The sequence below is a fragment of the Manis javanica genome, chromosome 4 (assembly GCF_040802235.1).
Source record: "Manis javanica isolate MJ-LG chromosome 4, MJ_LKY, whole genome shotgun sequence".
NCBI classification, from domain to species: Eukaryota; Metazoa; Chordata; class Mammalia; order Pholidota; family Manidae; genus Manis; species Manis javanica.
In genome coordinates, this window is record NC_133159.1 from 150,643,987 (window position 1) to 150,671,783 (window position 27,797).

Below are 27,797 nucleotides of genomic sequence, written 5' to 3' on the forward strand. Positions count from 1 at the left end.
CTCACAAGATTTTGTATCCATGCATCCAGGCAGAATGCTTTGATGATGCTATCTTATAGCCTCAGATTCAAACACAGAACCTCACTCACCTCTCCCTTGCATTCTCTCACTTCACACTTAACCTTCAACCACTGGGGTTGGATTATATTTAATAAAGATTAAAATAACTCAAGTTTGATTTCTAAGATGGCGGCGTGAGTAGAGCAGCGGAAACCTCCTCCCAAAACCACATATATTTATGAAAATATAACAAAGACAACTCTTCCTAGAATAGAGACCAGAGGACACAGGACAACATCCAGACCACATCCACACCTGTGAGAACCCAGCACCTCGCGAAGGGGGGAAGATAAAAGCCCCGGCCACACGGGACTCGAGTGTCCCTCCCCCCAGGTCCCGGTGAGAGGAGAGAGGTCTGAGCGAGAAGGAGAGGGAGCCCAGGACTGCTGAACACCCAGCCCCAGCCATCCAGACCAGAGCGCAGACACAGTGCATGCGTGGGGTGCTGGATACTAGGGAAACAGGGCAGCAAGACTGGTGAGCGGGTCTCTGAGGCCGGCGCCCTAGGACAAAGAAAAGCGAGTGGCTTTTTTTTTTTTTTTGGCTAGTGCTTTTTGGAAATCTTAAAGGGACAGGGACCCCAAAACTGGATGGAAGCGTCCCGGGACACTTAGTCCAGAGGCAGGGAATCTGGGGATCTCTGGGGACTCTAACACCCTGGGCAGCAGGGAGCATGGAGGCCCCTCATGGAGATGAATAGCCTACCGGCCGCGCCCCCTCCAACACGGCTCCACCATTTTGGAGCAGCAGCCCAGGCCAGGCCACGCCCACAGCTAACAGCAGAGATAAACTCCATAGCAGCCAGGCAGGAATCAGAAGCCCCGTCTGCACACAGCTGCCCAGCACAAGCCACTAGAGGTCGCTGTTCTCCCAGGAGAGGAAGGCCACAAACCAACAAGAAGGGAAGTTCTTCCAACCATCACTTGTCCCAGCTCTGCAAACTATTTCTATCACCATGAAAAGGCAAAATTACAGGCAAACCAAGATCACAGAGACAATACCAGAAAAGGAGACAGACCTAACCAGTCTTCCTGAAAAAGAATTCAAAATAAAAATCATAAACATGCTGACGGAGATGCAGACAAATATGCAAGAGCTAAGGGATGAAGTCCGGAGGAAGATCACAGATGCCAGGAAGGAGATTACAGAAGTGAAACAAACTCTGGAAGGATTTATAAGCAGAATGGATAAGATGCAAGAGGCCATTGATGGAATAGAAACCAGAGAACAGGAACGCATAGAAGCTCACATAGACAGAGATGAAAGGATCTCCAGGAATGAAACACTAAGAGAACTATGTGACCAATCCAAAAGGAACAATATCTGTATTATAGGGGTACCAGAAGAAGAGAGAGAAAAAGGGATAGAAAGTGTCTTTGAAGAAATAATTGCTGAAAACTTCCCCAAACTGGGGGAGGAAATAATCGAACAGACCACGGAAATACACAGAACTCCCAACAAAAAGGACCCAAGGAGGACAACACCAAGACACATAATAATTAAAATGGCAAAGATTAAGGACAAGGAAAGAGTTTTAAAGGCAGCTAGAGAGGAAAAGGTCACCTATAAAGGAAAACCCATCAGGCTATCATCAGACTTCTCGACAGAAACCTTACAGGCCAGAAGAGAATGGCATGATATATTTAATACAATGAAACAGAAGGGCCTTGAACCAAGGATACTGTATCCAGCACGATTATCATTTAAATATGATGGAGGGATTAAACAATTCCCAGACAAGCAAAAGTTGAGGGAATTTGCCTCCCACAAACCACCTCTACAGGGCATCTTACAGGGACTGCTCTAGACGGGAGCACGCCTAAAAAGCACAGAACAAAACACCCAACATATGAAGAATGGAGGAGGAGGAATAAGAAGGGAGAGAAGAAAAGAATCTCCAGACAGTGTATATAACAGCTCAATAAGCGAGCTAAGTTAGGCAGTAAGATACTAAAGAGGCTAACCTTGAACCTTTGGTAACCATGAATTTAAAGCTTGCAATGGCAATAAGTACATATCTTTCAATAATCACCCTAAATGTAAATGGACTTAATGCACCAATCAAAAGACACAGAGTAATAGAATGGATAAAAAAGCAAAACCCATCTATATGCTGCTTACAAGAAACTCACCTCAAACCCAAAGACATGCACAGACTAAAAGTCAAGGGATGGAAAAACATATTTCAGGCAAACAACAGAGAGAAGAAAGCCGGGGTTGCAGTACTAATATCAGACAAAACAGACTTCAAAACAAAGAAAGTAACAAGAGACAAAGAAGGACACTACATAATGATAAAGGGCTCAGTCCAACAAAAGGATATAACCATTCTAAATACATATGCACCCAACACAAGAGCACCAGTATATGTGAAACAAATACTAACAGAACTAAAGGGGGAAATAGACTGCAATGCATTCATTTTAGGAGACTTCAACACGCCACTTACCCCAAAGGATAGATCCACTGGGCAGAAAATAAGTAAAGACACGTAGGCACTGAACAACACAGTAGAACAGATGGACCTAATAGACATCTATAGAACTCTACATCCAAAAGCAACAGGATATACATTCTTCTCAAGTGCACATGGAACATTCTCCAGAATAGACCACATACTAGCCACAAAAAGAGCCTCAGTAAATTTCAAAATATTGAAATTCTACCAACCAACTTTTCAGACCACAAAGGTATAAAGCTAGAATAAATTCTACAAAGAAAACAAAAAGGCTCACAAACACATGGAGGCTTAACAACATCCTACTAAATAATCAATGGATCAATGAACAAATCAAAATAGAGATCAAGGAATATATGGAAACAAATGACAACAGCAACACAAAGCCCTAACTTCTGTGGGATGCAGCGAAAGCAGTCTTACGAGGAAAGTATATAGTGATCCAGGCACACCTGAAGAAGGAAGAATAATCCCAAATGAATAGTCTAACATCACAATTATCGAAACTGGAAAAAAGAAGAACAAATGAGGCCTAGTCAGCAGAAGGAGGGACATAATAAAGATCAGAGAAGAAATTAACAAAATTGAGAAGAATAAAACAATAGCAAAAATCAATGAAACCAAGAACTGGTTCTTTGAGAAAATAAACAAAATAGATAAGCCTCTAGTCAAACTTATTAAGAGAAAAAGAGAATCAACACAAATCAACAGAATCAGAAATGAGAACGGAAAAATCACAACAGACTCCACAGAAATACAAAGAATAATTAAAGACTACTATGAAAACCTATATGCCAACAAGCTGGAAAACCTAGAAGAAATGGACAACTTCCTAGAAAAATACAACCTTCCAAGACTGACCAAGGAAGAAACACAAAAGTTAAACAAACCAATTACGAGCAAAGAAATTGAAATGGTAATCAAAAAACTACCCAAGAACAAAACCCCTGGGCCGGACGGATTTACCTCGGAATTTTATCAGACACACAGAGAAGACATAATACCCATTCTCCTTAAAGTTTTCCAAAAAATAGAAGAGGAGGGAATACTCCCAAACTCATTCTATGAAGCCAACATCACCCTAATACCAAAACCAGGCAAAGACCCCACCAAAAAAGAAAATTACAGACCAATATCCCTGATGAATGTAGATGCAAAAATACTCAATAAAATATTAGCAAACAGAATTCAAAAATATATCAAAAGGATCATAAACCATGACCAAACGGGATTAATCCCAGGGATGCAAGGATGGTACAACATTCGAAAATCCATCAACATCATCCACCACATCAACAAAAAGAAAGACAAAAACCACATGATCATCTCCATAGATGCTGAAAAAGCATTTGACAAAATTCAACATCCATTCATGATAAAAATTCAGCAAAATGGGTATAGAGGGCAAGTACCTCAACATAATAAAGGCCATATACGATAAACCCACAGCCAACATTATATTGAACAGCGAGAAGCTGAAAGCATTTCCTCTGAGACCGGGAACACGACAGGGATGCCCACTCTCCCCACTGTTATTTAACATAGTACTGGAGGTCCTAGCCATGGCAATCAGACAAAACAAAGAAATACAAGGAATCCAGATTGGTAAAGAAGAAGTTAAACTGTCACTATTTGCAGATGATATGATATTGTACATAAAAAACCCTAAAGACTTCACTCCAAAACTACTAGAACTGATATCAGAATACAGCAAAGTTGCAGGATACAAAATTAACACACAGAAATCTGTGGCTTTCCTATATACTAACAATGAACCAATAGAAAGAGAAATCAGGAAAACAACTCCATTCACAATTGCATCAAAAAGAATAACATACCTAGGAATAAACCTAACCAAAAAAGTGAAAGACCTATACCCTGAAAACTACAAGTCACTCTTAAGAGAATTTAAAGGGGACACTAACAAATGGAAACTCATCCCAGGCTCGTGGCTAGGAAGAATTAGTATCGACAAAATGGCCATCCTGCCGAAAGCAATATACAGATTTGATGCAATCCCTATCAAATTACCAGCAACATTCTTCAACGAACTGGAACAAATAGTTCAAAAATTCATATGGAAACACCAAAGACCCCGAATAGCCAAAGCAATCCTGAGAAAGAAGAATAAAGTAGGGGGGATCTCACTCCCCAACTTCAAGCTCTACTACAAAGCCATAGTAATCAAGACAATTTGGTACTGGCACAAGAACAGAGCCACAGACCAGTGGAACAGATTAGAGACTCCAGACATTAACCCAAACATAAACATATATGGTCAATTAATATTTGATAAAGGAGTCATGGACATACAATGGCGAAATGACAGTCTCTTCAACAGATGCTGCTGGCAAAACTGGACAGCTACATGTAGGAGAATGAAACTGGACCACTGTCTAACTCCATACACAAAAGTAAATTCAAAATGGATCAAAGACCTGAATGTAAGTCATGAAACCATAAAACTCTTAGAAAAAAACATAGGCAAAAACCTCTTAGACATAAACATGAGTGACCTCTTCTTGAACATACCTCCCTGGGCAAGGAAAACAACAGCAAAAATGAACAAGTGGGACTATATTAAGCTGAAAAGCTTCTGTACAGCAAAAGACACCATCAATAGAACAAAAAGGTACCCTACAGTATGGGAGAATATATTTGTAAATGACAGATCCGATAAAGGCTTAAAGTCCAAAATATATAAAGAGCTCACCCACCTCAACAAACAAAAAACAAATAACCCAATTAAAAAATGGGCAGAGGAACTGAACAGACAGTTCTCTAAAAAAGAAATACAGATGGCCAACAGACACATGAAAAGATGCTCCACATTACTAATTATCAGAGAAATGCAAATTAAAACCACAATGAGGTATCACCGCACACCAGTAAGGATGGCTAACATCCAAAAGACAAACAACAACAAATATTGGTGAGGTTGTAGAGAAAAGGGAACCCTCTCCTACACTGCTGGTGGAATGTAAACTAGTTCAACCATTGTGGAAAGCAGTATGGAGGTTCCTCAAAATAGACTTACCATTTGACCCAGGAATTCTACTCCTAGGAATTTACCCTAAGAATGCAGCACTCAAGTTTGAAAAAGACAGATGCACCCCTATGTTTATCGCAGCACTATTTACAATAGCCAAGAGTTGGAAGCAACCTAAGTATCCATCAGTAGATAAATGGATAAAGAAGATGTGGCACATATATACAGTGGAATATTACTCAGCCATAAGAAGAAAACAAACCCTACCATTTGCAACAACATGGGTGAAGCTAGAGGGTATTATGCTCAGTGAAATAAGCCAAGCGGAGAAAGAGAAATACCAAATGATTTCACTCATCTGTGGAGTATAAGAACAAAGGAAAACCTGAAGGAACAAAACAGCAGCAGACTCACAGAACCCAAGAATGGACTAACAGGTACCAAAGGGAAAGGGACTGGGGAGGATGGGTAGTTAGGGAGGGATAAGGAGGGGAAGAAGAAAGGGGGTATTATGATTAGCATGCATAATGGGGGGGAGAAAGGGGAGGGCTGTGCAACACAGAGAAGACAAGTAGTGATTCTACAACATTTTGCTATGCTGATGGACAGTGACTGTAAAGGGGTTTGTGGGGGAGGGAACTGGTATAGGGGAGAGCCTAGTAAACATAATATTCTTCATGTAATTGTAGATTAATGATAAAAAAAAACAGAAAGAAAAGGGGGATTACTCCCTGATAGGATAAAACTAACTGTAAATCAATGATTAATGCCTGCTTTAAATATCCTTAATTTTGATTATTTAAAGGGTGTCAGATGATCAGCTATGGAAGTACATTTTTCTGATAACATTCCTTTCTCTTAACAAAAAAAAAAAAAGCAGTTCCTGTGTGGTGATCTCCAATAAGTTCTTCACAATGGTATAAAGGGCATATCAAAGGCCGGGCAAAGGGTTTGTTTGTGTTTATACAGAGGATCAAAGCCTAATTTGGCTACCCAGAAAACAAATTAAGATACGATATGAAGAAGAACTTCCAACATCAACATTCTCTGGAAGAGTCATTCCAGAAGATGATCATCAAAAAACTTCAACAAAGATCCTGGGGCTGTTGCAGTTGCAGCTGCATTCATCCCTTCGGTTCCTGGACTTGCCATTGGAATGAAGAAGGAGATATCTAAGCTGGCCTGTGCATACAGTAAAACAACAAATTTGACTGGATCTATACTGTCGGAACTCAGCCAAGAATTAGAAGAAGTGCAAGTTGCAGTGCTCCAAAATCTTGCGACTATTGACTATCTACTGTTAAAAGAACATATGGGATGTGAACAGTTCCCAGGAATGGGTTGTTTTAATTTGTCTGATTTTTCTCAAACTATTCAAATTCAGTTAGACAATATCCATCATATCATTGATAAGTTTTCACAAATGCCTAGGGTGCCTAACTGGTTTTCTTGATTTCACTGGAGATGGCCGGTAATTGTAGGTCTGCTTTGGTTATGTAGCTGTATTCCTGTTATGTTAATGTGTGTATGCAATTTAATTAGTAGTTTAAAACCTATACATGCTTATGTTACTCTACAAGAAGATATGTCAAAGAAATAATAAATCTTCCCATGTTTTCTTCCATCTGCTACTTCTATAGCTTTTCTTCTTCCTTCCTAATTACAACTCTTAAGTAGAATTCGTGCCTCATATCGAAATTACCGAGTATGATAATTCTTCCAAGTGGTAAAGATAACTCAAGACAAATGCTGGGCATAGAAGCCACAGGGCATAAATCTGCAAAGAAGTAAAAAGCTAACCTTTTCAAACAATATGGCTTCTCTCTCACTTACCAACTTTACATTTCCCTGTGTGGCCCTGGAAGATGACTGGTTAGCCAGAGACAGGTAAGATTCCTCAAGGGAGGAACAACCTAAGACAGGCACAGTCGCAGGGGGGCCATCAGGTGAGAAATTGGGGATCAACAGAGGTGAGGCTTAGAACCTCACCCCCCATTTTAAGAGAAATCTTCTGCATCCGTGGATGTTTTGTTGCCCTTGTCTAGCTTGGATTAATACTTAGTCTATAGGCACACACCTGATCATCTACATTTGCCCTCTTACAACACACTAAACTATGTTTTCTACCTTTATCTTGCATCTACCTACCACTTCAGCATTTTATTTTTTAAAAATTATAATAATAATAAGGGAGAAATGTGGAATTCACATATAAATAAAGTATAAAAATCAAATGAATATTCATATTTGACCTGATTGTTTATAGTTCATAATGCATGATCAAAACCGAAAGTTTCTGTGATGACTGCCCTTGCACTGTTCACCATGTAAGAACTTATTCACTATGTAAGAATTTGTTCACCATGTAAGAACTTGTTCGTTATGCTTCAGAAGATTGGGGACTGTTGAGAATTAGGCTTGGGGTTGATTAATGATTGTGCATTTAGTCCCCTATACAGAATTTTATTGTTGTTAACAACCATTTGAGACGCCCTCTCAAAAAAATCAAAAAAATAAAATAAAATAAAATAACTCAAGTTTATACAGCCAAGGGATTGGAAAGCAGTCAGGTTGTACTTCACATTAAGTCTGGGTCCCACTAATTAATGGTTCTGTGGGGATGAGGCATTGTATGGGCCAAGAAAAGGGGGAGTTAGTACCACTCTTGAAAGTTCATGACTATAACTATTTGTGGAACAAATGGGAATTTCTGACCAGGATTCCCACCTGGCCATAATAGCGCCCATTGTATATATAAGAGCCTGTTTGCACATCTATGGGATGTTTACCAGGGACAGAAGGGCTGGCCAGTCACAGGAGTACTGACAGAGGAGTGGAGAGGAAATATTCATTCTCTCCTCTCCTCAGTTCCTGGTACATAAGTGCTCAGGCAACCGCCAGTCACCAGAGACCCATCTACAGAGTTCCTCTGGATGCTACGGGCAGGGAAGCAGCGGACCATGGGGAAAGCAGGGGGCGAGCCACTGGGAGATTGGGAAGAGTGCTGACAGCCATGGAGCCCCGGTGCTCCCGGAGAATTAAGCCCGAGAGTGGGAGCAGGGAGCTTAGAGAGAGGGGAAGGGAAGCAGAAGAGGATGACAGACTGGGACCTACTGCCCTGAGGATAAACCCCACTTTTAGCTCCCAACTTACCTTTATTCAGTCTCACTGCATTCATAGTGAACTTGCCCCAAGGAGGGGAGCCCCCTCCTTCCAGAGCAACACTACTCTATTACCCCAAAAAAATCCCAATTATGGACTCTTTTCTCTAAAAGAAAAAAAATTCTGCATAGACAAGAGGTCTATAAGAATGCTCACTGGGGCATCATGTGAAACAAAATTCAGAGGAATGCTTGCTGCTAAATTAAATATATTACAGAATCCATGGACATACCATGTTAAGAGAAGAAAGCTAGTATCATGTGCTGACATGGAAAAACTGCTATGATACAGAAAATAAAAGCTGCAGACCACATGTGTGTGATGTCTATAAACACATAATCCCATAGAAAAACTGAAAGGACACCTACGCCTTCTGGTTATGGAAGAAGGCAATGTTTTATACATTGACCTTTGACCTTGTAACCTACAACCTTGCTGAACTTATTAGTTCCAAGTTTTTTCTTATCTGTGAATACAGCCTTACTTTTCCTTTTGGAAAAAAGATTTTAAAATTTCTCTTAGGGTTCTCCAGCTTGGCTGCACATTAGCATCACTTGAGAAGCATTTAAAATTCTAGGGCCAAGGGTGGCACCCAGATCAATACAGTCAGAATTTCTGAGGGTGAGACCCAAGACACCAGGGTTTTTTAATAACCCAGGTGATTCCAATATCCAGTCAACTTGGGAGCATCAGTGTTCTGTAACAACTTGTACACACTCAAAAAGGTGGTGGATTAGGGATACTTGTTTTGTGTTTAATGTCTTTCAAATAAAAATAGATACAAATTGAGGAGGCAAAGAGGCTATGGGGAAAAGGTGGTCTCAGGATAAGGCAGTATACCTGTCAGACCACACATGAGGAAGTTGGGCTGGTGTCTGACACTAGGTTTTCTTCTTGTCAGTAAATTTAGATTCTAATTCCTTATTAATTAGACAATCCCATTTCAGTAGGGTTTATAGTCGCGATTCTCATGGTGTTCTAGCAATTTTCTTATCTCAGGAAAAAGACTAAATGGAATGGAAGAAAATAATCTTATTCTCAACAACCCATAGAGGGTGGTCTCCCCAATTTATACACCAAGGGACCAAGGACAGCAACTCAAATTGTGAGGGTGAGGTGGGTGGTGAAGCAGGTGGGGAGGGTTGCTACCCAAGATACAAACTGCCTTTCAAACCAGCTGGGAGAAGCCCCCCACCCCTTTGGAGCTAAAAGTTGATCCCAAGAATCCAGTAGTTGTCCCGTTCCACTGCTGGGGATCCCACACACAAACATACATTCCAATCTGGCTTTGGTCCTGCACCCTAGGAGATCCATAACACAACCAGACCCTGGCCTCCCCCAACTTCATCTATTCTGTTCCCAGTCCTAGTTCACATTGAACACAGAAGCGGCAGCCCCCTGAGGCCCCAACATATGCCCCGTGCCTGCTGCTCTGTGGCTCACCAGGACGCCATTAGCACTCACCCACCTAACCCTCCCAGCCTAGCTTATTCCCCAGAGACTGAAACTCTAAGCCTCATACTCACCATCCACAACTCTACAGTCAACTGTAGCTACTCAGCTAATTACAGCTCAGAAAAATACTGTTCCTCCACCATTTCTAAGCCAGATGCCCTGTCATTGTGCCAGGATAGCCCTCCAGAAGATGTTTAACACTGGTACCCTGACACCAGGTCACCCAACCCACAGACTCCTGAATGGCCCCACTGGATTCCCAGTCCTGCCCACTCTGCCCTCTAGACTAGACCAGGACTAGAACTGAGAGGCCCTCTGCTGAGGAGCCAGGAGCCACTGCACCTCCAGGCAAAGCCCTTCTCTCCAAGGACAGGAACTGCCCAAGTAAGTGCTCTGGGCACTTGAGAAAACAGGTATGAACTCCCCAGATAGGACAGGAAGATACATGATGTGTTTATTTTTTCCTTGCTTCCAGGGGACTATGATTAGAGAGATTAGGCATCTCCACCAAGAACAGCCAAGAGCTCCTGGGATCAGCAGCCCACCCTCCCACAGGTGGTGTGTTCCCAGAACCTTGCTATTTCCCTACCAGTGCCACTGCCTGGAGGGACCTCACCGGGAGCTCTGAAGTCCCCACTCCCACCAGTCAGGAAAGTTCCTCACTTCCAAGAGTCCTACCCAAGCCAATCTCACCTCAGTCAGGCTTCTTGTGGATTGGTAAGGTGCCATTTTCCCAGCTGTTTATGGTTATGATAAGGCCGCCTTCATGCATACGTGTATGCGCGCGCGCGCACACACACACACACACACACACACACACACACACACACACACACACACACACACACACACACACACACACACACACACACACACACACACACACACACACACACACACACACACACACACACACACACACACACACACACACAGATTTCAGCCTTACAAGGCTTCAGGCTCCCTTCCCTCTCTGGGCAGACTTTTGAGTTGTTCTCTATGCCCTGGTTTTTGTTTTTGTTAAACCTGAACTGCTCAAGATATAAGTGGCATTTAACACTGTGGGTCTAAAAGCCTTCACTTACAAGCTAATTGAGAGCAGCCTCCTCTCCCAAGGCCTCCCACTAGTGAGGCCCAGGACACTCAGGCAAGCCAGCCTCCAGTCAGGGAATGCCTGGCAGAAGGATTGACATTGAACACAGAAGCGGCAGCCCCCTGAGGCCCCAACATATGCCCCGTGCCTGCTGCTCTGTGGCTCACCAGGACGCCATTAGCACTCACCCACCTAACCCTCCCAGCCTAGCTTATTCCCCAGAGACTGAAACTCTAAGCCTCATACTCACCATCCACAACTCTACAGTCAACTGTAGCTACTCAGCTAATTACAGCTCAGAAAAATACTGTTCCTCCACCATTTCTAAGCCAGATGCCCTGTCATTGTGCCAGGATAGCCCTCCAGAAGAGGGCTATCCTGCCCTAGGCTTGCGGGGAGGAGACTTGGCTATTTTGAATCTGTTGGAATTAAATAGCTGCCTGCTTATTTTTAGCAGGTTTACTTGCCTGGGAATAGACACACACTGGCTGGTTGCCCAGTGGTCACATGGAACTGAAGGCAGACACATGCCACAGCCCCGTAAGGTCTTAGAGTTCACCTCTCTCCAGGTTCTAAAAGAACTCCTTCTTTCTCCCAGAGGAACCTGCAGCTTCTCAGAACAGCTTACCTCTGGAGAAGTAATGGCCCCACTCCCAACCCTGATGACCAACTGGGTCACTGCAGTCTAGAACCTTCTGCCAAACAAGAAAATCTGAGAATGGTACAAAGAATGTTCGTCCCAGTGACTAAGCCCATTTGGCTGTAGTTATTGTAGAAAAAGAACTGCATGTAATTAATTGATGGGAAAATCAATCATAAAAACAGACTGTTCCTGGGTGCTAACCAACAGGAGGCAGCTCAACACACCCCATCTCTACAGTGCTGAGTACATCAACTTCTTGCCAAAGGGTTCTTCCTTTGACGGGGGTCTTCTAAGGACAAGGAAGTTACATGATCCAGAACCAAAGCCCAGCACCTGCTGCAAGTGCATTCAGAGAACAAGCAGGCTGGGGGCCAGGCCAAGGCCCCTCCTTCCCACTCAGAATTTGCTGGAGAAAGACCACACATGCAGAGGTCTATGCAAGACCACAAGTGTGCTTCTTGATTTGTATACAATCCATTTACCTAATTCCCCCTCAAGAAGAGGTTAGGCACATACACTGAAATATGTTTAAGTTGCTGCAAGAAAAAACTTGTCTACCAGAAGCTCACAGTCCAGATGGAAGAATGTGTGTGTCTGTGTGTCTGTCTGTCTCTATCTCTCTCTCACACTCCCCAACACACACACCTCTGCACTAAGCTGAGCCTGATTTCAGTAGCAGGCAAAGAGAACCCAAGGAAGAGACTCTTAAAGAAGGCCAGAACTTCCTTAGGTTGCAATGATAACTTAATGACAAAAATTAAAGTTCTAAACAGAGATACCTTTATGGGTGGGAGGGGGCAGCAAGTCCCAAAGTAGAGCAGAACAACTCCTGGGAGCTAAAGATGAAGAGCTGTTCAGGGGCCAACAAAAGGAGTTTGACCTTTACTGTCAAGGCAATGGGAACAAGTCAAGGCAGTTGCAACAAGGCCAAAAGCAGAGGTCACAAGAGGCAAGGGCCTGGGTGATCCCCAAGTGGTGACTACAGTCCAAAACTGGCAGCTATTTAGTCACAGGGGGCTACTGAGCACTTGAAATGTGACCAGGGTGGCTGAAAACGGAATTTCAAATGCTATTTCATGTTAATTTAATTTAAATAGCAATTCATAGCTGGTGGCTACTTACTGAACAGCAGGGCTCTAGAGGGTGGTCCCAGAAGAGCTCAAGGAAACAGAAGAGGTGGGATGGCCAATGCCTGCCTTGCTGGGCAGTGTTTGGTCCTACCACCCACGGTTGGGGATAATGGTTAGCTTGGTCACTCACCCTCAGCAGCACCGCTGAAGCCCAGGAATTAGAGTGCTGGAGCCATGCCTCACGTGTGTGAGTCTCAGCCCAGGCCCGATGTTCACTAGGTTGTAACCATCAACCTTAGCAGGGTTGAGTAAACTGTAGCTCATGCTGGCATCCTCAAGATTCCAAATTAGCTCACAGTGAGGCTTTGAGGTCCTGCCTAGGACTGCACCCCACGCCCTTCATTGTGATGGCCCCACAGAGCAGCAGGGTGAGCCAGGGCAGCCAGACCAACCACACTCCCTGTTCTGGGACGTCATGGACCACTTCCCAGCCTGCTCTGCAGGAGACTGGACGTTTAACCCAGAAACATCTGGATGTGAATGCCTGATCGGTGAAGCTGCCTCCAGCCAAAATGGAATCCCAGAGTTCAGTACAGGAGCTCCAGGTAAGAAAAGCCAGAAGTGAAAAATCCTATCGCTGGACATGGTCTCAAATTAAGAACTCTTCTTCCTCCAGTTCAATTAAAACTTAACTCCCAGTTTGGAAAACTTGGTAAAAAAAAATAGGGACCCTCCCTCCCCTAAGAGTGAACTGTACACCCTCCCTCCTTCTCTGCTGACTGAACCCATGGCAGGCCTATTCTTATTAGACGTCAGATGGTAACAGAAAAAAAATCAGCACCACCTACAAAGGTCTTCCCATTGCTTCATTTGATGGGGATAGGGGTATAGTTCAAAAAAACTAATGACTATGTCACATCCATCCTACCCCTCATCACCAGCTTTACAAGTGAATTCTGACACGTTTCTGAGGATGGCAATAAGGCAGGTATCAGGAAAGCATTTCTGGGTACATGGTGTTCCCACCCATGACCACTGAACACTACCCAAAAGGAATCAGAAAAGATGCTGCCGTGAGGCAAAAGACCCTCACACCACCACCTCAGATGGGCAAAGCAAAGAGGTAAGACACTAATTTTCCAAATAGCAGATAGTGTAATATGACTGACTCAGAAATCACATAAAGGCATAAGGCAATTTCTATTCAACAAACATTTACTGGAATCTATGAGGTACAAAGAGCACTGAGAAACAGAATCAGACAAACATACCTCTGAGGCACTTTCAAGTCTTTCCGTTTCTCTTTGGGCCCAATGACCTCTTCTCCAGTGGGCCTGTTACTACCATCTGCCACTGACAAGCTTGGTCCAAGAGTCAGGCAAGTATCTTGACCAAAATGAAGGACAAAAGGGGAATCAGACTGCCAGTTTCTCTAGATTAGAATGTTCTAATGTCCTGGGGTGGGGGAATGAGAGGACATGAGCCTGAACAGCACTGTGGCAGCCAAGGGGGGTTGGGTTGCCCCATTCAATAAGCAGACTCATTCAATACCCATTTTTCACCATGACCTGGTGCCCAAATCCAGATCCCCTCTCATTTAAACTATTCCATAAAGTAAAGTCAGAGCTTCCACTGGCATGGTAGAAGGGATCTGGGGGCCTAGTTGTCTTTACCCACTTTCCATCAACCCTGCCATGTTCAGCCACATACCCCAAACCATGCCTTCAAAGGGGCTTGTCTTGTGTAGAATCAACTTGCTTTTTGCTGGCTACCCATCTTCACACACTTTCTCAACAAGCTACTGGAATTTGGTTTACTCCCTTGTCCCACCAAGACAAGGGAGTAAACCAAGACAGGAGGGGCATCAAGAAGGGGAGAAGCAATTCCCAGGAGGCAGAGTCTGGGGACAGCATGCTTTCTACTGTCAAGGACCTGGTATGATTAAGCACAATGAGAGGAGCTTCCCGCCAAGGACAGGAGCTTGACAGCAATGGCCAAGGCCCAGGGGAGAATCAGAGAACTGGTGAGATGCACAGAAAAGTAACCTAAAGAAACAATGGAAATTAACTGGGAAAAAAGAGAGTGGGGAGAGTAGAAAGGAAATACAGAAAACTAAGAACTCTTCAGAATAAGCAGTATTTGTAGCCTAACAACATATACTCCAAATAGCAACTTAACCAAAAGTTGTGCTTCTGCTACAGTGAGCGCATCAAGAAAGAAAACAACTGTAGGAATAAGCCAACTTCTTACCATCCAGAGAAGAAAAACAAATCGGGTATTTTTAAAAAAGGGAAAGAAATAAGGAGGAGTATACCATTTAGAAATACACTATTTAGATGCCAAGGCATCTGGTCTCCCCACTCCACTGAGGTCTAATCAGCATCAGGTAGCAGGACCCCTCAGAGCTAGTCACTTAATAAAGATTTTAATACCCACTGGGAATCAGGTTCCACTGAAGATGGGGGGTATGGAAAGAGCCCTCAGGAAGCAAAGGTGGAAGGAGAGGGAGGGAGTCACATTTCAGATGAGATACTGCCAAGATGCAGCAACCAAATGTAATAAACCTGCAGCCTCTCTCAAAGGGTTCAGAGAGCTGGGCCCGAGGCCTTCTTGTATATAATGAGCTAAGTATACTTTGTGCATCTAGCATGGTACTAACAGCGAGAGCTGAGAAACAGTCAGTCAGTCATCATCTGTGTTCTGTAGTGTAGATGAGGAACCCAGGCTGAGAAAGGCTGGATAAAGTGTACTTGGGAGAGCCAGGGAGCTTCAGACAGAATGGTCAGGGAATTAATGCCTCTCCCAAAAGGTGGCAGCATAGCTGGAAGAGTGAGCAAGGAGAAGCCCTGCCAAGATCTGGGAGGACAGGGAAAGGAGAGCAGGAGAAAGTTTTAGGCAGGGAAAACACAGGCCAAGAACAAGAACAAGGTTGGCTCACTCAAGAGACAGCAAGGAATCGAAAGATGATGAGGTCAGAAGGCTACAGCCGGAGAAGGAACCCCCCCAGCATCACTGGGCAGAGGCAGTACCGAAAAGTCAAAAACCTGGAGAAGCAGGTTCACCCAACTTCCTCCAGAGAGGTGCACCAACTTGCCCAAAATGCACCAACAAACAAAAGCAGGATCCAGAATTTATTCCTGAAACAAGGTGCCTCCATAGCTGTTAGCATGGCGGGCACACAACAAGTTGTGTGAGCAAACAGGGGCTCACGTTTTACTTCCAGTTGGAGTTCTCAGCAAATGTTGTTTGTCAGGAAGCCCTGGAAACACACCACTCATTAGCCTTCGAGAGTCCCTGCTAAGCCCTGCCCCTCAGATGAATCTGCTACAAGGTGATCCAGCTCTGGCGGGGCTAGTGGGCACGGGGATAGACACAGACATATACACACACTCAGCCCCACATAAGCCCTTGCCATTTTTTGGAATCAGACTGCAAAAACAACCTTACTTCCCAGCCAACATAAACCGTAAGCAACAGAGGGCCTTATACAGCCCGAAGCTCTCCTAATCAGAAACAGATAGCTGGGCTCAAGTTGGCAGCTCCAAGTTAGAGGAAAGGAGGAACCAAAAAAAGAAGGAAGAAAGGAAAGGATGCAGTGAGGAACAGAACTTGTTTGTCTAACTACTTTTCCATCTCTTCGGCCTTGGTGGCTTCCCAGTTAAGAATTCCTACTGAGCAGCATGGCTTTGCCTCCTCTTGTGTTTTTGTTTTTGTTTTTAAGCCAGGGGATGGCAGCAATCAGGCTGCCAGCAGAGCCATGTTTTACAGTCTTTGGTGTCCATTTAGTGGCCTGCCCTTAGGTTGAGTGACTTCCCATGAATATGAGATTATGTGATGTCCTAAGAAATTGGCTGCTGGGGCAACATGGGGTCATCACTCATTCCCCAGGACTGCAGTCCCAAACTTAGGAGTTCCCTGGCATCCTGGGCTGCCTCGGTCACATGCCTGCCTGGCCCAGGAGGCACGGCTGGGCCTCTGCCACACATCCAGAATAGGAAAGGCAGCCCCTGAGACCTCTTAAGCAACCACCTCCCCCTCCTTCCCACACATCCCAAGTTTGTAGGGTGGCTTTATCCTCCTTTTTCTCCTGATTAGTAGGCAGCAGCTTCAGCACCAGGACCTGCCCTGTACACTGAAGCCACTCACACTTGGCCCTCCTAAAGGATACCATCTGCTATAAAAATAGCCTGACGGCAGCACAAGCTTGGCCAGGTGGGCCTCACCAAAGTCAAAGGACAAAGCAAGGAGGTCATTCTCAGCAAGGCCTTTTCTCACCGCAGAGCTCAAGGCACATCAGAGTGCAGGCCTCCTTCTAAGGCAGCTCAGAAAAAATCACTCCTGCTTCCTTCTCTTTACAGGGACAGGAAAGAGGGGGCAGCGAGATCTACAGAAGACTCAACCCTAACCTTCAGACCTGCTGTCCCAGGCCAAGGCTGGAGAAGGGGTAGGAGTGGCAGCTGAGGGCCAGGACTTGAACATACCCTGTTGCCTCCTCCAACAGGCACCAAGCTATTCCCAGGCAACAGCATGTGGGGGACCAAGGGATGGTATCAGGACCTCCATGGGATATCTGACAGGCCATGTTATTATTAACCGGAGAAGGAGTGACTTCCAGGTTGCCTTTTCAACCAAGCCACTGAGCTAAACCATAGCCTTCAGAGCAGTTTGTCAGGCCCTGAGGCACAGCTACCTAATCCACAAGGCTGTTTCAGTCAGTTATTTGTGCAGCTCAAAGGCACCGGATGGCTGCAAGATTCAAATGATAAAACCTGGTTTGGGAAAGACTAGAACATTAAAGATAAAGAACATTAAAGTGAAACTGAGCTTTAGTTTCCTGCAAAATGGGATAAGAATGCCTCCCCTCATTGGGCTATAATGAGGCTGAAATGACTCAAAACACCTAACAGTCTGACTTAATCTGTGAAGTCGGATTTTTAATCTTTTAAAAATCCAGTTTCATTTTTCGGATGTGGATGGAGGGATAATGGGACAGTAAATAAGAAACAGCCTCTAAGCATAGAATTAGAGATACAGAACCCTGATCTAGGTCCAAAGTCAGCCCAGCCCTGCCCTGCAGTCCTTCCTCAGGACTTCAGGTGCCTCATACACAAACTAGAAATACTTAACCTCACAGGGTTGAGAGACAATAAAAAGGGAATAGTTTGAAAAAACTATCCTCCTAAGATGCCAGGTATAAAGTAGGTCATCCATAAGTGTCTGATATGCATCTTGTGCTGTATGACTCCAAGAAAAGAGAGCTCTCACATTGTTTACCAAAGGTCATTCTAGCAGGGTTCAAGCTAAAACATGCCCAGGGCTGGATCGGGGTGGGGGTAGAATCTGGAAATAAAGCCCATTCCCCAGAATAGTACCACACCAACACTTCACCCACTGTGGCCCAACTCTCCCCCATGCCTTCTGTAAAAACAGGCCTCCTAACACGGAGATGAACTAGAGGGAAAGAAAGAAAATGCCACTTGTAAGGTATCTGCAACCTGGTTTAGCAGAGGGCCCACACTGGGACCCTATAGGAAGTCATTGGGTGAAGGGCCATGTAGCAGGTCTGCAGACATCTGGAGATCAAGGACAGTGAGCACAGGCCCTGGAGGACCAACAAGAACCTTTATGACAAGAAACAGGCTCTTGAACCAAAACAGCTTTCCAAGGGCTAGTGTCTGACCTTCTGCTTCATGCTCCCATCCCAAGACCCCACACTACGCTCCTCACACAAACTGTTTCCTAATTAATGACTGCCCCCAAGATGGCAGACCAAAATTGGCTTCTTAGCATGCCATGGAGAAAGCTGGTAAACAATGTTACCAAAGCTGTTGGATTTGTGGACTATGGAGGACTAAGCCCTAACATATGTTGCTTTACAAGGTAAGGCAATTAAACTTTTAGAGTTTGGCAAAGAACTAAGTCTAGTATTGTCCAACAGAACATTCTGTGATGGTGAAAATGTTCAAGACCTGCACTGGAGTCCAGCACTGCAGCCACTGGCTACATGAGGCTAGTGAGTACATGAAATGTGACTAATGTCACCAAGGAATTGTTTACTTAATGCTTTAAAAAGCTTAAATTTAACTAGCCACACATGACTAGCAGCTGACCCTATAGGGCAAGGCAGCTCTAGATCTTCTCCCCTAAGGATAGGGGATGAAAAGAGATATTGGAAAAAAAAAAATTAAAAATATTTAGCACAGAAACACCTTAGAGCTAGGAGAATTTGAGATGCACCTAAATCAGTGAATTACAATTTTTTTTTTCAGTCTTCCATTTACACTATCCACTGAGCCATTCATCTTGGCTCAAACACACTCCTCCCAATACACAACCCTGCAGGCAACTCCACCTTCCAGCAGCCTCAAGGCACCTTAGACTAACTCCAGGGCTTCCAAGAGTACAATCTGAACACCTCTGATATTGACCAAACTTCTTTTACCAGCTGAAGAAAAACTGAGACCCTCAGAGGGCCAACAGACCTGCTAGTACCACAGCCAGGTTTCAGCCCTGAAAGCTGCATGCAGCCTTTACCAGCCGATCCAGGGCTACTGCTAGCTAAGACCAGAGTGAGACAAGCCTCATCAGCCCTCAGCACTGTATGCTTTTACTTCCAGAACTCACCTGGGGCTCTGCTTTGTTCCTAAATGCGTGGACCTCAAGTGACACCAGGCTAAGTGAAGGCAGCCATCCAGTATTAACAGATGGGGACAGAATGTTTACACTCAAACTGCTGTAAACTATCAAACTGAGCTGTAGAAATGTCTAAATGGTAACGACTAAAGACCATTTACTAAGAGGAAAAGAAAATTAAAGAAAAGGACACCTTGAAAGCTGATTACTGAAAGCCAGTCCCCAGAAGGTTGAACACACCTTCACTCCAACAGTCTGCTTAGAAAGCAATGGAAAGATTAGGAGAAAAGCTCATGGGTTTGACTATTTCTTGCTTCTCAGTTAAACCAGGACTTAGCTTAAGTCCAAATCCACAATTGTCAGTTTCTCTACCCCTCAGTTCGTATTTTTATTAGCCACTGAAACAATCCCATGTGACCTCCAGCTTCACCCTCCACAACCATATTCAGAAGTGTGAGGATTATAGGATTAGAGAGGTGTTTGCTTATATTTCACCTAGCCCAGTAACTCTCAAGGAAAAGGCATCCTCTAAATTTTAGTTACCATGTCCTCACCAGCTGCTTCTCCAGCCGGACTCTGTCCTACTCAAAACATTGTTATTGATCATGGTTTCCACAGCCCGTTTAAAATCAGGTAGGAGGGCCAGTTGGTTTGATCAGAAGAGTGCTGCATACAACGGGTCTCAGAAAGGTGAAACCTGTTTGAGCCATTACAACAGAAAGGGAGGTAGAAGAAACAGAACTTGCCCTCAACAGCAAGGTTTAGGATTACAATTAGCAACTCAAAGCAGTATATGATTTCAGTGGGACAAGAGGACCCACCACTTCTCCAGGGCAGGGGAAAACTCTTTAGAATGGCAAACTGAAGGTATTAAGTCATACATAAATCTGTCAACTTCCCCATAATAGTACAACAGACCAAGATGCAGAGAAGTCCTCTCATTCTGAATTTACAGGCAAGCTTAGGAAGGAATGGCCGGGAAAGAACGGGCTGGAAGGGCGAGCTTGCCAGGCACATGGGGTGCCCACTCCTCAAAGCCCTGAAACATCAAGCCATGTTGCAGGATAGATCCAGGAGCTGCCTGAGGAAATGGGGGAAACCAATTCTTCCTTTTCCTTCCAACTAAGCTTCCAGGTCAGAGGCTGGGGGAAGGGTATTTCAAAAAATTTCAAATCACTCAATTGATTCAAGAGAAACTTCATGTCAGTGTCAAAGATTCTTTAGTGGAGAAAAAAGGGGTGGGGGGGTGCAGCATGCTTGAGCAACCATCATGTACAAGGCACAGCACTAAGCCTCAAATATTATCTCAACTTGTCTTTAGGATAAGGACAAGGGCACACTGTAAAGGCTGAAACTAGCCTTCATCCACACACAAATCCTGCCTATGACCCAGCCTGAGTCCAAAGCCCAAGAATAATTTGGGTTACCAGGGAGGGCAAAACCAATTGCTTTAAAATACTGATGCTAAGCAACCTTACATTGGACACATATCCACTTGGCACCTGAGCAGGCCACTTACAAAGATACCTTCACTGTCATCCTGCAGCGGCTAAATGTGAATGCATTTCCTAGAAACAGCTGGGAGGAGGAGGAACTGGTGTTCATACAAAGGACTCCAGGCTAGACACAAATCCATTAAACCAGTATCACTCATGGGCTTGGAAGGGATCAGCTACCTGCAAATTATGGGCCATCACCTAACAATGCGAATGACAATAGAAAGTATTTAATCCAGGTAGGAACTGAAGCTTCAGTGATTTGCATACCTGTAAAGATCCAGAGGACCTCTATTCTAGGGCCACACTTGATCTGAGGATAGAACCAGAACCCGCATAACTAGCAAAGAGGTGAAAAAGGAAAGGTTCCACACAAGTCAAAAAGCTCCCCAAAATATAACTTCACTTGTTTCCACGTGCTCAAAAAGTCTTAAGTAATCAGCAGATGAACTACCTGAAAGCCAAGAACAGGAGAACCTGATAAATGATCAAATCACCCTGTCTCTCTTCATTTCAAAGATGCTCTACACCTTTAAGAAGAAAGCAGATTGGATGGGTGGTGTTAAGAGTCCAAGCTTTGCTTTCTAAATAGAGTTAAAAAAATAAAAAAACTAATTTGGGAAAGACTGAACACAAGAGCATGGTAAGGTTACTAGATGCCAGAATTAACAGCTTTTTGTAAAGGGTATTCCTTATCAGTAATTCCAACAAAGTTGGGGGTGGGGGTGGGGGAGGGTGTAACAGCAAACCAACCAACCATTTTGATAGTGCCAGGTGTCCAAGCAGACCAGATTTCCCTGCAGGAGATAAATTTAAACACCAAGTAGCTTGCACAGTAAGATAAAGACAGCTAGCTAGTTTAATCTAATTGCTCTATTGCCTAATTACTCATACACCATACCCGGCTTCAGAGGCCTTCACTCACACCTGGAGCGAAGTGCACCGGGTTTGTGTTAGCGGCGGTGGAAGGGCAGGGAGGCGCCCGGCAACTTGGGCATCTCTGCTAAAGATCGAGAAAAGCCATGGGTTTCCAAGTAGTGGATTCGTTATTGCCCACCACCGGCAGCTCCTTTCCTTCTCTATACCTCCCTAGGAGGGAAAAGGGGAAGAACCGCACCTTAGGGAGCAAAATAGTTGAATTGGTGAATGCTCACCCCGGAGGCTTCCACACCATGGCCTCTTCAAGCACATTTTGACCTGTAACTCCGAAACTAGCGTGGTCGCCGCAGACTGCCGGCCTGGGGAGGGGAAGGAGGTGCATCACACGGAACCCACGCAACCCCGGGCATTAAGTCGGCGAGCACACCGGACACAACGGCCACCACCTATCCAGATACCCTTTTACAAGCTGCAAATGCTAATCCTCTAGAGACACCATGCCTTTGGCCTCGAGACCTTAACTCGCTCCAAACGGTCTGTCCGCCCGAAAACGGGTTCCAATCGCCACCTGTCTCCTAGCCCATCCTCCCCGTTCTGCAAACTGAGCCTCTTCCTCTGGTTCTCCGCACTGAACTCTCGAGGGCTGGGCTACCTGCTCATGTTTGCCACTGCCCGGCCTAGGTGGAGAGCAACCCAACAGTCAGCTAAGGAGGCTCAAGTTGGGTGAGGTTCCTAAAGTGGCAAACTCCAACCCCTCAGGAAAGGCCTTGGGGCACCTTCTCGCCCTTAAGAACACCTGGCACTTCCCACAGCCCGCTCCGCGGCCGCCTCTCCCAGCTCAGACTGGATACACACGACCTTTGAAAAGTAAACGCGTGTAGGGTTGGGCGACCTTGGGTGGGACGCTCTCAGGTCTGCCTCACAGGAGGGTGTGCGCGCTCGGAAAAAGTTAAGCCGCAGAGTGGTGCCCCGGGCGTCGCGTTCGCGCCCGCCGATCCCGAGAATGGTGACGTGCATGCGGGACACAGCGCGGCTGCAGAACGCGGCCCCAGCCACGCACACGCGATCTGTCAGCTGGAGCCCTCAGGCAGACAACGCCGGCTGCGGAGAACGGGCGGGCGCGCGAGCGACGCAAAGGAAAGAACGGCCTGCTTGACAGCAGGCGAGGGGGCCGGAGCCCTTCCGCACGCACTTGGCGTACGGAGCCTCTGGCCCCAAGGACACCTGGAGCGCGCGTCGCACTCCGCACCTGCACACGAGGTTCCCCTGCACCTGGATCGCGTCGCCCTCGGGACCCCGACAGGTGATCCTCGGGCAACCGCCCGAACTTACCAGCTCCTAGGCGTCCGTCGCCGCCCCTCGACCCCGGCCCCAGCCCCGCCCCGCGGACCTCAGCTCGGCGTTCTGGCAGCTCCCCCACGTGCTCCTCTAGACCGGTGGAACACAGAGACATTAAATACTGAGGACGCGCAGCGACGTGCCCGCGGCACGACGCAAGGCCCCGCCCCCCGCCCTCGGGTCCCCGCGTCCGCTCCGCTCACCTGCGCGTGCGCGCTGCCGGCCGCTCCCTCCCGCATCTCCCAGCTGCGCCAGAGGGGGCGCGGTCTGGAGCGCTGTGCCAACATCCCGACAGCGCCGCTGGAGCCGGGCCTTGCACATGCTCTCGCGAGAGGAGCTGTAACCACGGCAGAGCTTGAGAAAGCCTAGCTTGGATCCTTCCGAGCTCTATGGAGCTGCTAGGCTCTGATCCCAAGGAGACCCCAAGGGGCCCTCGAGGAGTCAGGCCATTTGCATCTTCACGGAGAGCCCCCTGAAAAAGGCGGAGGGTGGGTGAGGGGCAGGGCTCCCTTGTTTCCCTGTAATCGTCATTACTTTTGTAATGCATGATCAGGTGGCAATTAATAATTGCTCAGTAATAACTGCATAATGGAAGTACCTGGCACTACTCAAGTGCAACTTTCTTGCCCATTTTCACAACTTAGTGATGTAAAAGTGAAACGAACACTTTCCTCTAAATGGGTTTGTGTTTTGGAATAATTCCTGAGAAGAAGTGAGTCACCGACTGCCGGGAAGCTGGAAAATAAATTGCTCCCAGACAAATGGATAGGGTGGGGCTCTGGCTGGCCCAGCCTGCTCTCACTCTGAAGACAGAGACTTAAGTGAACATTTGTTTGGTCAAAATAATAGAAAAGAGTTCATGCCAGGAACCACCAATTACTCGGGAAAGTGCTTCATCCTCACTAGTGATAAAATGCAAATTCAAATGATGAGATACCGCTTACCTATTGAGTTTTAAAAATAAATTCATATATATGTATGTGTGAATCCCAATTGCACAGTGTAATTAGTGTCACTAAGGAAACAGGAAAGAAGTAACAAGAGACCTATTGTAGGTCCTGTGGTTTGTAAAGGCCTGCAGGATGAGGAGCCAGCCTTACAAACTGTATTTGGAAATAAGGGTTGTGGAGTATTCCCATCAGAGGCAACAGCACAGACAAAAGCAGGAAATAGCTTCTGCTGAACTAGAAGATCAGTGAGGATGGAATATAGTAAAGGGGGATGGGGAGTGGGGTAGGGTAGGGAGAAAAGTTGGAGATGTAGAGGGAGGAGGTTTTGGGGAGGAGGGTGAGGGAATGGGACTGCCTTATAAACCATAGTAAAGCTTGGATTTTATTCTACTCTGCTCACCCCAAAACCAGGCATGCTTCTCCCTCAGGGCCTTTGCACTTGCTATTCCCTCCAACTGGAATGAAGCTCTGCAGAGCTCACTCTCTCACCTGTTTCAAGTCCTTTGCTCAAAAGTCACTTTCTCAGTCTTGGTGAAACTATCCCTGGGTTCACCATTTAAAATGGTAATCACACACACACACACACACACACACATACATAATCCCTTGCCCTTCACCCCTTCTTTATTTTTCTTCATAGCTCTTATTACTGTCTTTATACTATATACTTCATTTATTCATGACAGGAGGCATTTATGAGGGCATGGCACATAGCAGGCACTCAGCAAAAATGCGTTTAATGAATGAATAGGAAACCGCTGAAGAGGATTAAGTAGAGAGTGACACAATATAACTTCTGTTTTTAAAAGGGAGCTGTAGCTTGTGTGGAAAGAACTGATTGGAGGAAGACCAGCATAGAAGCAGGGAGACCATCTGGGAGGTGGCTGCAGGGGTCCAGGTGAGAAATTATGCTTGCCTGAGCTAAGAGCCATAGCAGTGGGTATGAAGAAACTGTTTGGACTTATGAGATATTTTGGAAATAGTAACAGCTAGAATCGTTCATGTTGGGGGGGTAATGAAAATGGAACAACGAATGATGCTTCCTTTGGCTTGAATTACTGTATGAAATGAGGTACAATTTGTTGAGATGGGGGCAGGGAGTCATTAGTTTCATTTTGGACCCATTAAGTTTGTACCATTCTTGTAACACTCAAGTGCAAATAGTAATTAAGATGGATATACAAGTCTGGAGCTCAGAGAAGTGGTCTGGGTGGGAAATACAAATACATATTGAAAATCATGTAAAAAGCAGATGTTTTAAAGAAAGACAATGCCCTGATGATGGTGGAGGTAGAAAAGGTCTGCAGGGAAGAAACTGAGAAAACGATGTGCAGGGGGCTGAGTCCTGGAAACATTGGTAGGAAAAAATGGGGAGAGGGAGGAAGTAGAAGTGGGAGGTAAATGAGGCTATAGATATGATTACGAGAAGGAGGGACAGAAAAACAGAGACAAATGAGATCAATATGTCGATCATATCCTATGCATGGGGACATGGGCAAAGCCTGCCAGGATAAAAAGAAGGAGGGAAGAAAAAGGGGTGTTATAACTGGAATATTAGGGAAAGTACAAGACACAAGTCCAAAGGGAAAAGGTGAAAACGCAGGATTAACTGTAATCACACCTACAGATCAACCAAGCAGCTGTGGCTGAAGACCTGGCAGGGCAGTTCAGAGGTCACAGGTTAGCCCTAGTATAAGATTAGAAGGTAGAGGAATGAGAAGGGAGGAGAGAATGGAAGAACTTGGCCATGAGGAAAGTAGAATGACATGATTAGATTTTAAATTTACTATTAGCTCGAAATGGGCAAAAATCTGCCTAAGGCAGGGATTTTAAGCTAGATGCATAAAACAGATTTAAAGACCTCCACAAACCCCAAATATGGCCTTTTTCTGTGGAAACAGTTATGAATAGTTTCTATCAGATTCTCTGATCCTGGCATTAAAAAAAAGAATAAAAATCTGATAAATAGAGCAAGGCAGAGGGTAACACTGCATCTAAAAAGGAACATGTCAGTCAGAAGAAGGAAGTGAAAAATAAGTACCTAAGGAGACAAACCAAAAGAAGTAGGCAGTGCCCATCGAAGGGAGAAGGTCCCTGACCCCATCTAATCACAAAGTGGCCTTCTTCTCTGATAAATGGAAATAACCAGATGAGAACCCAATGCTATTATTCGTTTAGATCTGGTAACTCACACTACTCATTCTGACTCCATACCCACCAAGTAAGCAACCTGATGGTTCTGTTCAAGGAGAAAAGCTGTGGTTGGACCTACAGAATGCATCAGTCTACATGACAGGTAGATTTTTGTCCTTGTAAATTATGTAAGTGGCCCTCTTGTGTTCTACACCTTGTACATCTTGTGAACATTTTTGTTTGAATCAGCTTCCAGTTCTGGGACTCAAACGTGGTGACATTTCTGACCTGTCATAAAGTGGAGTGAGGGCTTGATATAGGACCATGGGGAATTTCATCAAAACATCTTGTGAGGCTCTTTCAAAAAGTCAACCAGTTGTGTTCTCTTGGCAGCCCCTCCAACTTCAGGGGGCAGATAAATGAGAAACACTCCACCTGTCCTTCTAGAAACATCTACAGAAGGAAATTTTTCTATACTAATAAATATGAACTGTGCCCTTTATGGACAACACAGTGAAGGAGTGTCTTTAGTCCTTCAGTTTAACTGAATAAGCAAGTGAAACTAAACCCCTCCCATACTCCACCTCTTTCCCTAGTCCCTTAAATTGAAGAAGCATTTGGTTATGCCCCAGGACCAAGTGTGTCTGCAGGGAAGAATAAATTATCTACCCCTAGAGAAGTCAGTGGAAAGAGCTGGGGAGTACCAATACCAATAGCTAATACTTAATGTCCTAATCTTCTACTAACCTCAAAACTAGATACACTTTGTTATACTGTGTTCCCACTTTATAGCCCTTATTCACACAGTAGTAGAGGTAAGATTTTAACCCCAGAAATCTGATTTAGAGCCCATGGGTTAACCAATTGATTATACTACGGCTGGAGGCAAACCTAGAGATCCAGGGAGCAGTTTTGTACAGGAACCTGTTTGCTATAGATTGAATTGTTGCAAAAAGACATGTTGGAGTCTAAACCCCCTGCACCCCAGAAATAGTTTTTACAAATTACAGATTTAAAGACCTCCACAAACCCCAAATATGGCCTTATTTGTAATAGTTTGTTACAAATTAATTAGTTAAGCTGAGATCATACTGGAGGAGATTGGACTGCTAGTGCAATATGACTAGGGTCCATATAAGACGACGGCATGTGAAGGCAGGAAAGCACAGGGAGAACACCGTGTGACAACAGAGGATTGGATTTATGCATCTTTTACCCAGGGAATGCCAGAGATGTCCAGCAAACCACCAGAAGAGAGGAAGAGGTAAAGAATTCCCCTACAAGTTTCATAAGGAGCATGGCCCTACTGACACCTTGATTTTTTATTTCTTCCTCCAGAATTAAGACAATAAACTATTGTTTTAAGCCACCCAGTTTGTGATACTTTGCTACAGCAGCTCTGAGGAAAAGCCACTGTACAATGCCCTTCCTCATTGAA

At 45.0% G+C, this 27,797-nt stretch overlaps 1 protein-coding gene across 3 annotated transcripts in view; it reads right to left on the reverse strand.

The window, feature by feature from the left end:
• AKAP1 (A-kinase anchoring protein 1) overlaps nt 1-23,441 on the reverse strand; it is a 39,135-nt gene extending 15,694 nt beyond the window's left edge. The window contains exon 1 of one of the 3 annotated variants that reach the window (XM_036999065.2): nt 23,271-23,441. The gene's annotated coding sequence lies outside the window, so the exon portion shown is untranslated. Of the gene's footprint in view, nt 1-13,120; nt 13,247-14,201; nt 14,317-23,270 lie in introns of those variants that run through there. The other 2 variants (XM_036999067.2, XM_073235400.1) reach the window with 2 other exon arrangements.
• Between the last annotated feature and the right edge of the window lie 4,356 nt (nt 23,442-27,797).